Source organism: Prinia subflava, chromosome 14, assembly GCF_021018805.1.
Source record: "Prinia subflava isolate CZ2003 ecotype Zambia chromosome 14, Cam_Psub_1.2, whole genome shotgun sequence".
NCBI lineage: Eukaryota > Metazoa > Chordata > Aves > Passeriformes > Cisticolidae > Prinia > Prinia subflava.
Window position 1 is genome coordinate 7,740,949 of NC_086260.1, and position 18,183 is coordinate 7,759,131.

The 18,183-nt window shown below is 37.9% G+C and overlaps 1 protein-coding gene across 1 annotated transcript in view; it reads left to right on the forward strand.

Moving 5' to 3' along the window:
• The first annotated feature begins 3,606 nt into the window (after positions 1-3,606).
• The window catches only part of FHIT (fragile histidine triad diadenosine triphosphatase), a 565,069-nt gene continuing 550,492 nt past the window's right edge, over positions 3,607-18,183 (forward strand). The window contains exon 1 of the mRNA XM_063411702.1: positions 3,607-3,764. The gene's annotated coding sequence lies outside the window, so the exon portion shown is untranslated. The remainder of the gene's footprint in view (positions 3,765-18,183) is intronic.

Sequence of the window (18,183 nt, forward strand, 5' to 3'; positions counted from 1 at the left end):
GCTGATTTCTGGAGGGAAATGTGCCTCCACTCCTTGTGCTTAGATACAGCCTGGAGTCCTCCTTTAGATGTGCTTCATTATTGGCAGGGGTAGCCTTCACTGCCAGTGCTTCCTATGGGAAACCAGAACATTCTGTACTGTACTTGTTGATATAAACCTGGAAATGTTTTTCTGTTTTAGATGTAGAACATTTCTCATTACTTTCTGTGCAAAACTCACTTCCTGAACCCCTGAGTGATGAAACCTATTCTGAAAGACAAAGCAATCTCATACTCTTGTGCTGTTTGTAGTCCTTCACTCCAGAGAGAGGTACAACACCTAACACAGAGAGAGGCTGCAGTTCTCCAGCTGCTGAGGTAGGGAAGACAAGAACTCAAAAAAGGATGTGGTGCTATTATGGAAAATTCAGATCATTTGTGGGTGCAGGTATGGGAAATGCACAGGGTGTAAACTCAGCAGACATCTGGTGGTAACAAGCCACCAGAGAGGAATTAATGACTGGCTTCACAGAAAGGGCTCTTTTGGTTAGATGCAATATCATTGTTACTGTGCCAGAAACATGAATATTGTTCCTGGTTTTGAGGAAAAGAGAAATGAAGCAAGTTATCAGAGTGATAAAGAAGTTGCCATGAAAGTAAGACTGCATGACCACCCAAGGCCCAGCCTCCCTAGAACAGTGCCAATCCAACACACTACAATCGCTGTATCCCATCTAAATAAAACCAACCAAAGACAGCTTTAGAATTGAATACTAAGGAAAGAAAAGAGTGAAAACTTCTTGAAGAAATCCTATGAGAGTTTGCTGGTTTCCTGATGGCTACACACTAAGATCTCACAGAAGCATTTGGATTGTGAGTTATAACATTTCACACAAAAGAAGTGGAAAACACACACTTTAAATTGCACTTTAAATTTAAATAACCCAGCAGAAAGAGACCATGAGAAGAATCTCCTTGTTACATGACAAAACTGCAGGACTTTCATTTACTTATAGCATTTTTACTTCTTCAGAACTATGTTTCTACTTCTTGGATACACAAATATTGAGGCAAAAGACAACAGAAAGTTTGTTTGAAAATACATGTGATGTAACATCACAGATCTAAGGCTTGTAATTTAATATAATTTAAGGCAGTTTCATATTAGAAACCACAGAATTCACTGAAAAATATATACAATTCCCATGCATCACAGAGGAAGAGAGATTCTCAGTATCATTTTGCAGGTAAAACACCATTTACAAGGACTTGACTTACTGAAATCAGCACAGTCAAGATATTAAGGGCTTGTGCTCCTCTTAGGATTAGAGGGAGAAAAAATATGTTCTACATAAGTATAAAGTAGCTCAGTATAAAGAACAAAGTGAACTGCCCCATCGAACACAGAAGCAGCAGTGAGCTAAAGGAATGTTTTCCTGGGATCTCTATCAGGCTTTTCTTCAAGAGATTTCATGCTCAGCTGAATGTTAGAAGCAGATTATCTAGAAACACACTTCACTTCTGCTTATGTGTCATATTTCTCTATTAATAATAGAATATTAAAGCTGTTTCTTTGGTAAGCCAAGGCTTCTGATGTAGCAGTAGCCCACCTCTTTGTGTGTCTCTCACATATTTTAGCAGTTGCAAGTATTAACGTAATACATAATCTCTGGTTACAGACAGAGGTTGCAGAGGTGGAAGTGAAGAATTATGGCTAGAGCTATTCAAAGAGATTAGAATTTGCAGTTTGCTTTCAACAGGGTTGAATAAAATTCAGGATTGTTTGTTGGTGGTGTTTTTTTGTTGGGTTTAAAACTTTCTGACATATTTAAGCAGATTTTCTGATGTGCTGCTTTGCTGAAGTGTCTGCTTTTTCAGCATATACTTCAGTACAATGTTTTCACAGGATCACGAGCGTGTGCTTGGCACAATAAAACTGTCTTAAATTTTTATCTTTTCTTGCCGACCTTAAAAGAGGAAATGTTCTTGAATCCTTTTTAAAAATATGTGTCAACAAGAGACAACTCACATAAAAGCATGTATTTTCCTCAGGGTGTGATGGGCACACCATCTCCCACAGCACCCCTTGATTTGGATGGATTTCCATCTGCAAATGGCAATGAAATTGTCCATATATAAGTCTGATGGTCTTGGCTTTTACTAATGATACGGTCTCTTTAACAATTAATGACAGTAAAACGTTAGGAAGGGAAAAGTGTGATCATTAAGAAAGAAAGTGAAGATCATTAAGAAAGAAGCAAAATACTTCACTTGTACTAGATAAGGGAACTGCTCCTATTTGTTTTTTTAAACAAAATGAGTGGTCAGGATGTTTCCCAGGATCAAGTGCATATAGGAAGAGCTGCCACTCTAGATCCTCAATTGTATAATCCTACAAGACAGGTGTACACACTGTAAAAAGGACATTTCTAGGGTAGCTTTAAAGACAAATGTCCCAAGGGACCTGTTGCTGAGCAGTGTCACAAAGGGCCGACAAAATGTGTAACAGCAGGGGGAATTGATGCTGTCACTTCAGCAGAGAGTGGTTTTTGGGATTAGACAAGAGACTTTGCTGTATGGAAGTACGGATATTGAGGCATAAAGCACAGCAGTGGCATCAAAAGGCAATCTTGGTGTTCTACTGGCATTCAGTAGTAATGACACTTGATATCACATTCACAGGTTGGTGACACCGTCTTCAATGTGAGTTTACAGGATAAACGATGATAACTGGAGTATTGGTCATGTGGCAGTGTTCATGAATACAGCAGTAAGAGTGTCTTGCATTAATTCTTAGTGGTACTGGCTCCAGCAAATACATCAAACATGTCTTTCATACTAATGTTCTTTAGTATATAAAATAAAGTTCAAGGTTTGGGCTCGAGCCCAGCATCTCTGATTGCTCAGAGTGCTGGAGTAACAGTAATGTTCAGCAACTTCATTTCCCTACAGTGGATATACATTAAAAATAGCTGTGTTAGAGAGTTTTCTTGGGTACAAATGGAACTCTCTGCAAAGCAAAGGCCCATTGGAAACCTGGCTTTCTGCTGCCGGACGTTGTCTTCACCAAAAATGCTCAGTCCAACTGAACAAAAGCAACGCACTAACCATGCCTTTTTCCTTCAAGGGTGGAAGGAGAGAGACCTAATGGCAGAAGCTGATGATGGAGCTGGATCTGCTGCTCTGGAAGGAGAGCCCTGTGTGACTCCAGTACTGAACTGAAGGAGCTCCAGCATCCGTGTCTGAGCCGGGGAATTCGGCAGGGACACACTGCCTGCACGGCAGCGCGGAGTGACAGCCTCACTGTTGCCACACAGAACTAAAAATTAAGGCAATATGAGAGCGAAATACACGGCAGCACTGCAACTCTTGTCGTCCCGTAGGGTCTAAACCAGATAAGCAGGGCAGAAGCACAAGCACAGCTACTCGTATTGCCGAGGGAAGTGTCCACACAGTTTGTGAGGCTTTTCCCAGCGGGCCCGCCTCGCCCCGAGCACGGCGCTCCCGCACTCCTCAGGTGTCCCTCATCTCCGGGGAGGGTGGCACCCGAGGGGCCGCTCCCCTCACGATCCTCCTGTGCCCGCCACAAGTGGGGAAGTCATCGGCTGTAGGCAGGAAAATCAGCGACAGGCAGGAAAATAAGCGACAGGCAGGAAAATCAGCGATAGGCAGGAAAATCGGCCGCAGCTCCGCGGCCGCCAGCGCCCCTCCACCCCCGTCGCGGCGGGCCCGCCTCCGGCCCGCGGCGGCACGGGCGGGGCCGCGCACGCGTGTCACCGCGGGACTGTAAGTCTCCATTTTGTGTTCATTTCACCCTCGCTGTGCCCGTCCCCGCCGCGGATCGCTCCGGCGGCTGCAGCGGGCGGCGGGCGCTGAGGGGGAGCCCCGGGGCAGCGCTGCCCCCGCGCCCCGAGGCGGGGCCGCTCCGTGCCCGCCGCTCGCTCACTGCCCCGCCGTCCTCCTGTCCCTCCCCGCCCGTATTGCAGTAGCCTCGTGGGGAAGTCTTCCGCTAATTAAAAATGTTCTGTTTGCCCCTCGTGAGCGCTGCTTTACCCCCCCGGTGAGCGGCACAAATACGGTGTGTTAGTACATCCATTAATTGCCGTGCTCCAGCAAAGCGCAAAGCAGTCATTGCAGCAGCCAGCCCATGCTTGGATCATTGAGACTGGGGATCGCTTAAGTTTAAATTTCTGTGTAAGGCAGTAACGCTTAAAACCATTCCAGAAACCTTGCATGCTTTGCCGAAGTGATGGATCAGGTGCTTTTATACAGGTTCCTAAATTATTTTAGCTGAACATGGGTAGGCTGGGTGACAATGCCGTACACTAGATACAGGTAGCTGTGTTTTTCCGAGGATACCATGTGTCCAAGGAGTAGATTCATATTGCTGATTCCTGGTAACTCATTTCAGAAATTAATAATATCAAGATGAAGGACAACAAAAAGCTTCACTCCCTACTCCCTCCTTAAAATAGTCCTCTTGTTCTTGGTTGTAGGATGGAACCTAAAATGTGAGCTCAGGGATTTTCAGCTGAAAGTTGTTTTGAGACAAAAACATATTTTAGTGGGTTTTTTTGTTTTTTTTTTTTTAAGAGGTTGTAGTGTACTTAAAAATAATACATGATTTCCTAATCTTAAAAAGTGGAAAATACAAAGATCAGTTCAAAGAACAATTGCACAATATGTTCACCTGTAAGGAGTTTTTAAAGTATTTAATTTTTGAATGTTGGATGTTGGTGATTCAAATAAGACATTGCAGACCATGTGCTAAGATCTTAATTTTAAATTGAATCACTGAAATGTCTAAGGGAAAAATGGCATTAAATATTTTGCCTTTTTCCTGAGAATAAGATATCTCATCTCCAATAAATAGCAGGCCCCCTGATTTCATAATCTGCTTCCACATTTCCCTTCAAATGCACTTTTAGACATTCTGAATAGTTTTAAATCTTTGAATGACAGGAGAGTATTTTTCCTATCTTTAAAAGTTACATTCTGTGTGCTGAAAAATTCTCCACACACACACACTGCTTTTTTCCTCTTTTAGTCAGAGTGCAGGCAAAGCTGAGTTTAGTTTGCTTGTCAATTCCACCACTTTTTATGAAACCTTTAGTTTATTTCATGCAGCTTGTTTTTCTTTTTTTCCCCCCCTTGTGTGACATTTGGTCAGAGGTGCTGCTAGTTTCATTCAATGGGAGCTGCTACTTTTCCAAGTATAGCACTTCTAATGCAAGTTCTAATTTAATCTCTGCAAAATATGCTATTATAATAGTGCTAATTTAATTGATATTGAAGTATTGAGAAAACTTAGAAGAATTAAGGCAGCAATATGTGAAAGCTGTGGAGCCTACGTGTTTTCATTCACTTATTTATTAAACATTTATTTTAATCCATTTTTCAGATTTTTTTTTTCAACTTCTTACAATTTTGTTTTATTTGTTATGGCTTATGTCTCAGTCTTAGAGGGCAATGAGAAGAATGTGTTATACAATGCCAGCAGTCATAGTAAAGTATTTTAGTTTGACAGCCTTTGAACTGTGTTTGCAGTTTCCATTGACTTTGCTAGTGACCAAGTTAATACTTTTACATGCTGGGAAAATTGGAGGATACAGAGATGCTGTTGGAAACAATGGGTCAACTCATATAACATAACATTGAACATGGGATTATCCACTTGTCTTGCATATTACAACTGTGTATGTACTTTATAGGATTTGCCTTTTTATAGTTACAATGTGTAATCCTCTCATTCGTTTTGTCATCTGTCACATGAATCCTTTTGTGAATTTGCAGAAAATTGAATTACTCAGTTTTATACATGTCAGTCATTCTTTCTTCTCCAGTATCTGTGGTTTCAATTATGTCAATTACATTTATTTATATTAGTTAATATATTTATAGTGTTCCCTATTTCTGCAAAGGTTAATAATATTGTCACTTTCCAACTTGTCAGCTGATTTGTGTATAGAATGTCTTTAGTGTGTAAATAAATACCTTCAGACAAATTGGACATGCTTACTACAGAGAGCCAAATGTTGATATATTAAGTCTCCAAGAAAAACGTTGTTGGCGTCTTTAGCTCAGATCCTAATAGGAATGATTGCAAAATGCAAATTGATTACTTTCGAATATTTTGGTGCTATGTAGGCGTTGTTTTATTTTGTGCATCAAACTGAGTTGACCAGTATCATCCATATTTTCTCCTTATTAAAATAATATCTCAAGTGTCTTTTTTGCCTTCCTATAGATTTTTTTCTCACTTAAATTTAAGTTATTCTTACAAGGCTACATGGTTTTGTTGCTTCGTTATTTCCATAAGCTCTAGGGGGAGATGGACGCTTTAAAGAAAGTCTTAATAAATTACATTCATTCTTCTTGTCCTTCTCTACTCCACCAGTAATTTATCAAATAAAACCCTTAGACGTGTTTGGTTCAATGTGTTCCTTGTGCATCCTTGTAGTTTATAACTCATGTTTCCTGAGTGCAGTGTTCAAAGGCATATGCAATTGTATTTTTTTTCTTTGCTTGTTTGATTTTTATTTATTTATTTCTTTTTAAGGCCTAACCAAATCTTAGTTTGTTTTATTTGCTGATAAAATGCCTGCTGGGTTCCTTTGGGTACCAGGGAGAGAAATATGATTGTCCCTAAAGCTACAGGATAATTCTGACTATCCATGGTAAACAGTCAATGCCAGAACTTGAAGCCTTTTGCTTTTGCATGTAAGTTTTTGTAGTGAAGGAGTTACCTCTCCACATAATAATGTGTACACAAACTACGGATCAAATTGGGTTGTGTGGGAAAAGCAGCTTCATAATCAGCATTTGGAAAGCTTAACTGGTGAAGAGGAAACCTGTGTTAGTTGAATGTGATTCCTGTTGGAAAGGGTTGGATCTGGCCCTGGTTGAGTAACCCGGCACCCTCCGTGTCCATGCAGTGTTAGCGGGCACTGTGCAATTAGACTTCACTTGTTCCCTCAGTGACTCAGCTGTTGAAAGGCTTTCTGCAGAAGCCCTTAATTAAGACTTGTTCCCCCTCCCTTCCCTTTAATTTCAAGACAGTCTGCTAACCATATTCCTACAAGGAACAGACTGGGAAATTGTTGAAAGGGCTCTCCTCCACCAGTGCTTGGACTGTGAGGGGGAATCCCAAGCCATAAAAGTGGAGGTTCCCTAGACTATAATCCCTGAGGGGGATGTGTCAGGGAGGGCTGAGGGGACCTGCAGAGGGAAGCAGGTCCCTGCAGATTGTTACAGTAAAAGGTAGAATTTTTCAAATTATAGAGCTCTTCCTAAGGCCTACTCCTCTTGGAAGTGGTGTGGCTATTCTAGTAGCAAACATGAAAAATTATGAAGAGGTCTTGGGAGAAAAAGCTGGTTTTAATCTTTTGGACAATACTAAACAAAATGTCCTAATTGTGAGATTTAAATAAACCTTTCTATTTTATTCAGACCACGTGCTTCTCCTCTCATCAATTTGCACTGCAATATTGAATATTCCCAGTGTAGCTCATCAGATTTGCATTGTAACATATAACAACAGCTGCATTTGTCTGCTTCACATTTGTAAATACTCCAAAGTACAGAGTTTCTGTATTGGCACTGCAGTGATGCCTGTTACTTTATCAAAATAATGCTCTGTCATACTGCATGAGGAGTCGAAAACATTTATATCAATTCTTCTGAATGTAAAGGTTTTTAGCATTAATGTTTGCAAGGATTTAGCAAGGTCTTAAGTCACTAAAAATCTAATGTGTCTGGTAGGTATTGGCCTTGGCAGGTGTTTTGTTGTTCAGAAGTCATTGCATACTGACTTGTTGGAATACTTTATATATGTCATTTAATTTGCTTTCAAAATTATTTCTGAAATGTTAAAGAATAAGGCTTTAAATTGGCATAGTGCTGATGCTTGGCACTAAGTATGCATATTATTTATCCTGTTCAGTGTTATTATGCAAATACTGAAAATTAAGTACCTTCTAAACTGTTTTGCTGGATTTGTGCATGAGTCTTAACTGAGAACTAAGAGATAATGAAGGCCTGTTAGAAAGCAGTAGGTAACACATGAGGCTGAAATTTGCATTTTGCTGGCATTAGGAATGAGCATCAGTGTTCTGTTAGTGAAAACAAAATAATGATTCCTTAAACTGGTAGGAAGTAAAGTGTTTCACGGGGATTTCAGATTTTGAAATAGCTTTTAAATAGCATTAATGCAGTAATGTTTATCTAGACGGTGCCTGAAATGAAAAGGTGCTTGATTTTGTTGTTTTCTGTTGTCACTACTTTGCCCATTTTGATGCTTTACCTGACTTTTGTTACCTTCCTGATACTACCCTTTAAAAAAAAGAAAAGAAAAAGGAAAAATTATTAATTTTGTATACTTTATCCATGATCTTTTTGGCACTTCTGTGAATCAAAACCAATAGCTTAATTATTTGCTTGTTTAATATACAGTAGCAGAGCAACCAAGCTGAAAGTCTTTAGATCCCTCTGTGAAAGGTCTTTGAAATTACACTTGCAGAGAAATGTATTTCTCCTTTTTATTTCTTGTGCTGGGACATCTAATGATTTCAGGCTTTCAGTCTCTTTTTAGTCCATGTTGTGTTGATAAATATTTATGAATTATACGGTCGTGATGAATCCTATTTCAGAAGAGCAGAATTTGGTTCATTGCAGAGAAATTTTCAGGTGAAATTTGTTTTTAAAACATTCAATATTAGAAAGAGAGAGGGGAAGGACAGAGGGGAGCTTTCTTAAATCTTGGGTATATGAGTCTCTAAGTCTGATTTTTGATTAGGTTTTGCTGAACAAAATGTATAGCCTTGTTTAAAAACATTGTTAGGTTCAAAAATTTATAGAAAAACCAAAATGCAGACAAATAGAGCTCGAATGAAGACCTAATGGTCTACCTAATATTTTTCTAAAAAAATTTATGACCCTGGACTTCAGCTTCCATTGCTCTGGGAACCTTTATAGGAGTTGAATTTAAACTGCAGTGATGTTATTGTTTGGGCAAGTGTTGATTGTCAAATCACTCTGCCTGTTTGTGTGTTACTGCAAACTATTGTCAACTAAAATGTTCAGTTCAGTTATCATTATAGACTGGTGTAAGACTGGTTATTTGCCCATTAAAAACTACAGTGAAATATTGCTAGTGAAATATTTATATTTTATATATATATATATATATATATTTATGAATGTAGTTATCATGAGTTGTCCTACAAAAGCCTGAATTATAAAAGGGAGAATATGGAGAGTATTCGTGGCAGTGTGACTGTAGCAATGTCACTGTTCCATGGGGGATAATAAATAGTTGCGGGGTGGGAATTGCTAATTGTCTGCAACTTTGTAACAAAAATCAGGAGTAGTGTTTGAAGTTCCATGAGAGGATTTAAACCAGGAAAGAGGTGGTTGGACGCTGAGGCTAAACAGTGCAAGGAATCTTACTCAAGGTACAATTTGAGGTACTCAAAGATTAGACAAAACATTTTAGTATAGATATTTTGATAGGAGTAGTCAAATAAGCAAAAATTACTTTCTCGGGAAAACAAGTTTTTTTAAAAGATTTTATTTGTATAAAGATGTAGAAAATTGCTGTAAAATTTGAAAGGAAAATATGAGTTCTATTCCATTTGGCAGCTGTTTTTCCTTTATTTTTCTAGTGTAATGTTAGTTTTTGAGCATGTGTGTGAACATTCATTGTATACTAAAAATAGGAATATGAAGGCAGATTAGAAAAGATAAAACCATTCTACATTATTTCTTAAATGTTTTATAGTTATTATAACACTCACATTGTGAGGGGCTCTGTTGTGTATTGAGACTGGATGGTGCAAATATCAATAATATTTGCCAATATTGTAAGGAAGCACCTGTTGCACTCGGTGTGATTTATTTGGAGGTGCCAGGGCCTCTGTGGCTCTGTTTGCAAGGTCAGAGTGCTTCACACTGACAGACTGTGCAAGGGTCTGTACACAGTGATCAGCTCCTTTCTCAGCCTTCCTGATAAGCTGAATAAATTAAACTCCCTAACAGGAAGAGATGAGGATATCAGATAGCTGGTGCAGACAAGCTGTAAAGTTCTCTGTGAGCAAAGGAGAGAGAAAAAGACCAAAACAGCGTGGCAGAAGAGGATTGTGGTTGTTGCCATAATCTGAAAGGGTTGGCTGGCCTGCAGAGAATATTTCAGAGAGTGAATCAGTGACACGCAAATGGAGGAATGCTGTTGTGCAAAGCTGTGTTGTTCAGGATCCCACCTCAACATGTGTTAGCTCTCAGCAAAGCTGGATTTCAGAACGCTGTTCTCTTGCCTGTTGTCTCAGAGGCCACGTCAAACAGTATCAGATTTGACTGAGCTCACAATGACCTTGAGCTCTCACTGAATGTGGATAAGGGCACCAAATTCTTCAGAAACACATTTGACTCACCTTGCTGCTCGTAAGAATTAGAAGGGTAGTGCAGGTTCTACAAGGAAACAGCCAATATAGAAAATTAATTTGTGAGCTGTGAATACTTACAGATTCATGTAGTTAATAGTATTTACTTTATGTTTCCTTTCCAGCTGTTCTAAGTGGTTTATTAAACTGAGCATCTCTCTGTAAATACTAAGAAGTGAAACTTTAACTAGGCCAGGAGTAATTTGGGCTTGTGCTGTTAGATGAAGTGCATTATTCGACAAGGCTATGTTGTGCTATTGCATCCCTCAACTGGGCAAATAATGTGGCTCTCTGTCCTGCTCATTGTTGCTTTTTCTTAAAAGTACCAAAGCCAAGCTTCAGCTTTTCAAGTGTCTTTGTTTAGTTGCATTTTACTCTCACGCTGTCTTTTCCATCTTGGGTAGAACCCTCTTGTTGCTGTTGGCTTGGAAGGTCTGATTTGATGGAGTTGAACATTGTGGACCTAAAGAGGGCTTTCACCTCCCCATGCTAATTATTCTCATTTCATCAGGCACAAGTAATGGAACCGCTTGCAGTGACATGCTTTGGGGCTTATATAAAGTATAAGGTTTCTTTCTTTGTTTTTTCCAAGCACTGCAAACGATGGTCAGCTTTGGTGGCTATAAATGCTATTTAACTCCTGGTATAACATCTGTCCTTCCACAAAGGAAGGTGCTGCCAGCTTGTTGAGCTAAGGCTCTTTTGTGTATATTTTTGAGAACTTCTTCTCTTTGTAACTAGAGATTTTTTACTAGTCAGCACTGCTTGTCAGGTTATTTATGCTGCAGATCTTGATATTTTTAGTTGTCAGCTCTGAAAAATTCTAAGATTATCAATGTAACTGAGAAGCTTTAAGCAGCCACTGCGTGCTAGGTGATCAAGGAGGCAACTACAGGCCACTCGTACAAAACCCGATTTTTAAAATGTTTGTGTAAATTACTTTTTTTTTTCTTTTAGATGTCAGCTCTTCATCTTACCTGAGACAGAAACGTGCATAACTGGCAGAAAGGGCTTTTCTCTTTCAAGCTGAGTTATGCACCTAAGCTCAATATTGAGAGAGTAAAATTTCAGAGGAATCTTTTCTGAATCTGAGACACACAAGGATATCTAAAAATATATTTAAAGATGGTTTTATTTTGGTAAAATGTTGTCTTTTTTTTCCCTAAGTAGTTTTGTCATCTTTGTGTTACTACAAGGAACCTGAGACAGACTAACATTGTGCAAATCTGATTAAAATTATCTGTGCTGTTTCAAAGGTCAGGCACTCTCAGTGAATTTGCTTTCAAATTATTTTGTTTATTCTGTGTACGTATGCATCTTGAGCTCTATAAAGGTCAGGAGAGGAGATTCATTTTGGAATTTAAAAGAAGTTAGGTTTTTACTGCTGGTAGCCCTGGTTAGTTTCATTTGAACTAATGAAAATTGGGGTTTTTTGTTGGTTTTGTTTTGCTGTCTGTTTTTTATTTTTCTAGTGAGACTTGTATGTAACTATGAGGTCCATTTGAAAATAAGACAGTATTAATAATGCACTTTATTTTTTCATATTTATGTGATCTTAAAAATTAAGTACTGTTTGTACAAATTAAATAGTAGTCTTACTTGTTTTTTGGTTTCTTGGCTTCTTTAATTCATCTGGTTTTCTCAGCTAGAATAATGTATTTAAAAGATACACAGTATTTAACTGTCTGTTGCCACAAATGGTTTAATAAAATAGGCGTGGTGATGCAATTCCTGTAGAATTTATAACAGTCCTGCTATTAATGTTCAGGTTGAATAATATAACCACAAAAGGATTCGTGTGTGTTGTGAAGCGTAACTAATTGCAGTTTTTGGTCACAGAAACAGTGACAATTAGTAAGGAAGTGGGCTTCTATTAAATACAAAGGGAACTGCATTGTAGGAGCCTAATTTTTGCCCTAAAAAAAGGCTGTTATATAAGCCCCCTTGCATTCCAGTTCTGTCTCTAGAATGGTTGAAATATTTGGGGTTGTTTGACACAAAATGTTTTTTTTAGATACTTGTAGGAATGAAGAAATTTGCAAAACAATGATAATGATTTTCACTAAAAATGAGTATCTTTTTCAAAGTTTACAATCATTTGGAAAGTCTTGAGCTGTTTAACCAAATCAGGTTTTTCTGTCAAGAGCATTTTCTTTTCTGACTTAAGGAGGTGAAATCTGAGTGAGACAGAACATGCTGGTTGAAGGAACATAGTCCTAAAACTGAACAAAATTCTGTGTTTTAATGCACATTTTACAGGAAGGATGGACAAATTTTGCAGTTATATGAGAGGTTAAGAAAATCATTCTGAGTCTTTTTATGTGTAGAAGAATATAAATCTCATGTGGCAGTTGTGGTGCTTTCAGAAATAGGTAATAGATGTCATTGTAAGGAGAGCACTCACGTGCCTTGGCAAAGATTGGTTCAGTGTGTGTTTAACCAGCAGTTGCTTCAGTCTGTGTGGATGTAGCCAAGCTGGGCCATTAGTAGCAGCAGATTGGTCACAGTGGCTTCTTTTTTTAAAAAAAAACTGCTTTAGTTTGCCCAGGCTGGTTGGCTCCAATTTCACAGGGCAAACATTGGACTGCTGGTGCCTCCTCTGAAGGACAGAAGATGGTGGGGCCTTGACTGGGTGTCTTTGCTTGTGGGAGTTCTGCCAAGTTGCTGCTCCTGCTTTGAGGCTCTTATCTTTCTTGCCTGCCTCTTACTAATTAGTATAATTTGTAAGCTTCCCTCCACTGATTCATTATTTTTGGTAGCAGGCACTGTAATTTCTCTTTACCTAAGTGTTTCCAATGAGAAAGATTTCTGTACCAGCTTTTCATCAGTTTTGCTGCTTGAATCCTAGTCCATTAATTAACTTTAGTGTTTATACCTGTTGTGAGATGTGGCCTTCCCTGTGCTGAAACTGAAGCTGTTAGTGCTTGACAGTGTGATTTAAGAAAAATTTTAAAAAAATTAAAATTGGGAAACCTTAGGATATTTGAATTAGAACTTAGAATACATTTTGTAACAAAATACCCCAAAACCCCAAGCATTGTGTATACTTGACTTACTTGGAAAAAATGCTGTTAAATAGTATGTTATCCTCTTTTTCACTTTCCCAGGTGTCAGGGAAAAACACTGACTTCTAGTACTGTGATATTAACACTTTACATGTCATGTTAATTCTGATGTGTGGCTTGTTTTGATAAAACTTAGGTTTAAAACTTAGGTGGGATAAAATCCCAGTACGATAGGGGCTGTGGTGGCACATCTGTGATAAGAGAGCTTGAGAATAGAGGTCACAGACCGAGTATCAGGATCTGAGTGCAGGGGAACAGAGAAGAACAGAAAGGAAGAAATGGTGGAAATATTGTTCTTTAGAGGAAGGTTAATTGCATTTAACTTTGGGAGTGATATGTAAAGGCTGGTGTTGCACATAATCAGGATTCTGGCTTATAGAAATACTTTGGATGCTACTTAAATTTTCTAAAATTACTTTATTATTTTCTTCCAGAACTGTGTTGTAATGTAGAACCCCATTCATGTTCATATATTCACACATAATAAAATATTTGTACCAGTGGAGATCTTTTAAATTTTGATATACAAAAGAAACTCTTTGGAACAGTTTGGGGTTGGTAGTAGATTCTGAGGTATTAGGTGCGAAGCATACTGTGAGATAAATTTGGAATCCTAGAGTTAGGAATACTTTGTGCATGAACTTTTTTGTTATTATTTGATACTGAGACCAGAGCAGTGGTTTTCTGTGTATGGAAGTTTGGTCTTTGGTATGACTGTGTTGTTGTGGGCACTGCCTAATGTATGTCGCTGCATTTGCACATTTATTTTATTGTCATTAGGAAGCTTATAATGACTGTTTCTCTAGCAGTGTAGGAGTTAATTCCTAGATAGAATTCTCTAATGGATGGCTTCAAACTGGTGTAGCTTTATCTGAAAATATATGTATATATACACATATATATATATACTAATTTTGATATATTGTCTTGAATCTGTTTGCTGCCATGTTGTGGTGGATCGCCTCGGTTCCCGTGGGTGCTTCTCATTTCTGCTGTGGGTGCAGTGCAGGCGATTCTGGGCTGCATTCGGGGACTCTCTTCCTTCCAGCTTCCTGTGGATACGGACGGCAAACAATGGAAACTCAGTGTGAACACAGCTGATGATTCCTGAAATACAAAGCACACAAGTGCCTCGCTGTTCCTGCAGTTGTGTGCACACCTGCAGCAGTGGCTGCTCTCGTCTTTCCACAACAGCACTGCTGCTGCTGTGCCTGGAAACTCCTGAGGCTCAAAAGTTGTGGCTGGATTCTTCCTTTGAGTATTACTCATTCTGTGCATTTATATTATGTGCTTCTCTTGTTATCTGCTTAGGCTTCCCTGCTCAAAATTGGCTGAATTAGTTATGCATTTGTTGAGTTCCCTTTTGTTTTGGAGAATGTGTACCATGTCTTCAGGAAGTTTGAAGAAAAAACTGGAGAATACAAAGAATTAAGTATTGTCAGTGTTGATGAAAAATATAAGTCAGAAAAAAAATTGATAGCATTGTTTAAATAGCTTCTCATAAATGTGTAAGATTCTCATTAGCCCAACATCAGAAGTCTAATGAATATTAATGAATGAGATCAAAGACATTTAGAAATCAAAGCAAGTAAACAACAATTATTTTAAAGAATTATATAAGTTTTTAACTGCACAAAAATATGAATCATCTTAACAGAATGGCTCCATGAGAAGTTTTTCTTGAAAATATTTTTCCTGAAAATTTTTGTGTTGAACCAAAAAGGCAAGTATATAACATAAACCAGAAAATCAGATACATCAAATCTGAAATATAAAAAATGTCTTCATTATACTGTATTGAAATACCTAAATTAAACTGTGGAATCTAACAGGCTGGGAATTTTTACTTGGCCTAAGTCCATGATTTGAGCTTGACTCAGACTGTCAACACAAATTGGTAAATATTGAGAAGAAAATTACTTTTGAATGTCTCAGGCCTTTACTGTTTCTTTCTACATTTCTAATACTCTTGGATGAAAGTTATCCATGCTGAAACATATACATAGTGTGATTCTGTTAAAAAATACAGGTTTACACATCATTTAATACATGCAAGATATTGATCATCAAATATCAGAGTATGACCAGAACTAGCTTCTCATTATCTACTTTTCCAAATCTTATCTAGAACCAGCATGGGGTGTGACCTGTATACCACAGTTATTTAATCTTTGAACAGAACATGCTTGTAATATAGCATGGGGTATTTCAGCATCACAGTATAATGTGAATAAATCTTCCAAGACTAAGGAAAATACTTGGAAAAATTTATTAAATATGTCTTTTCATTTATCTTTACATTCATTAATTTAATAATTCTTTTATGTCACTATATAAAAATGATAAAAATTAAATAAAAATTGATTTTTATATGAGATGATCATCAAAACAAAATAACAGATGTAGGCATGAGTTCAGGTATTTTTTACTTTTATTTCTGCAATTAAAGAAAACGTGTCTATATAATTTTCTTTCAAATTCTGTGCTGGTTTGAATGCATTTAATCCACAAAGGTCCTAATGGTGATATTATTCCAAAGGCTCTGCTCCCCTGGTGCAACATGGAGAGTGTTGTGCTCATAAAGCACCTGCTTGCTCTAGGCAACAGTGACATTATTTGACAGCTTGTGATTCCTACGAACTTCAATGGCAAAGAGGATCCTTCAAATACTGTCAGAGAAACAGTTTCATTTGAACCTGGATATAAAGCTAATGGTATCTAACAGCTTTTAGTGTCACTGAATCAAATTCCTCAAGTAGAAGGAAGGGTGACATTCTGTTTTAAAGTGACCGTATGTTTGACCCACTTTGGCGAGGGTGGTGTCATCACAATCGTATCTTGCTGCTGTAGGCTCTTGCAGCCTGACAGGCGGAACAAGTTGCTTCAGCTCAGAGAGCTCATCTGTCACACTGAGCAGATTGCAGGTTTCTATTATCTGAATGAAATGTGGAGCGAGGATTCTCCCTGCTCCCCGCCTATCAGTGTAGTCAGCAGCCTGCTCACACCCCTGGTAATGCACTGAAATAAAATCAGAGAAGAAAAGAGAAGAAAAAAACTATTTCCAGAAATGCAAATGTAGGCCACATTTAATAATTAAATGACACATGGTTCAAAAATAATAATAATAAAAAAAAAAGTCAAGGAACAAGATGGAAAGTTAATTTCCAAAGGATTGCAATTTCCTTATCTGAAATGAGAGATGGAAAGTTTTTAATTGTATATTTAAGACCCAAAACTAAAAACAGTTTAATAATTCCACAGGGCAGTGACAGGCATCTGTTTTTATCACTAGCACTTGCTTAGCATTTGAAGAGTTCAAACCTTTATGGAGATTTTATTATATTTTCCCAAAATGGTGCACCTAGAATTTTGTACCCTATACCAAATCTTGCCATAATCTCTACACTCTTTGTAATTCTGTGATAGGAGCAATATTAAGGCACTGATTTTGTGCTTTTTGCTCTTTGAAGTTCATGTGTGACTGACTTGGCTACTTTGTTCTTGCAATGACCAATTTTTACTTGTTTTGAGAATATTGGCAAAGGTGCACAAACCATAATCCTTAGTAAATGCTCATTATTTGTTTTTCCTATGTTAAGCATAGGAAGAATTTTTTTGAGTCTTATGTCTAATTTTAAAAATGTTTTTACTGGAGTAAAATTTCCAAGTAAAACTTCTGCTAGTAACAACCACCAACTGGTTTCTGTTTGTTATAATAATAATGATTGTGGCAGTCCACAAGCAAAATGATTCACATGTGGCACATGTCAGGAATGCCCTCTGGTATTCAAAAATGAGATCGATTATAGTGGGGGAGAAACTTGTTAATAATGTTTTATTCAAAGTGGTGCTGTACAACATTCAGATGGAATACACCAGTTGGTATTTTCATCATGGAAATGATGAGCTGAATCACTCTAGTTTAATGAAAAATAGGACTACGGATTGTATAGTGTATGTATGAATTAGGAAGATATTTATATCTTTGGGTTTCACAGCTTCAGTGGAACAGAAAGGGTCATACTCTAGTGATCGATAGATTTGTGGTGAATTGCACAAGATCTGAGAAAATGAGGATTGCATTTATCACATCTAAGGGGAATGTCAAAGTGTGTGGCTGCCCATAACCCCATCAGTGGTAAAATGATGACAATGTGCCTTTGGGAGATACCAATCAATAGGACTCTTGTAAAGCTCAACAGCGACTGATGCTGTTCTAGCTGATGAGTTCTGGCGTAGCTGAGAGAGCTGTGGAAAGAAAAAACAAAGAGGAACATCGGGTTTATACCCAAGACCTGCTTGTAAAAGTTTGAAATAAGTCTCATAAAAATGAAAAGGGACATAATGTTCTGGGTTTGAAAAATTAGATAAAGATGTTCAGCTGAATTCTGTTTGCCTGGTCATTATAGACAGCACTTACACACTATATAATCATAGAAAGCATGACACAGAACCAGAATGAGTGTGTAATGAACCTCCCAGAGTGCAGTTCACTGGGAGAAGCAGTAGTTGTTGGCCTCCTTAGAAAAAAGTAAAGAAATAAAAAAGAAGTTGATGGTAATTCATTCAGAAAGCCCACTGGTTTGCTCAACAGAAATAAATCCTATGATTTCTGACCAGAATAAATCAATGGCAATGTCACAGAAGAAGAATATCCAAAACAAGCTCAGAAGTAAAATATAAATGAATAGGAACATTTTAAAC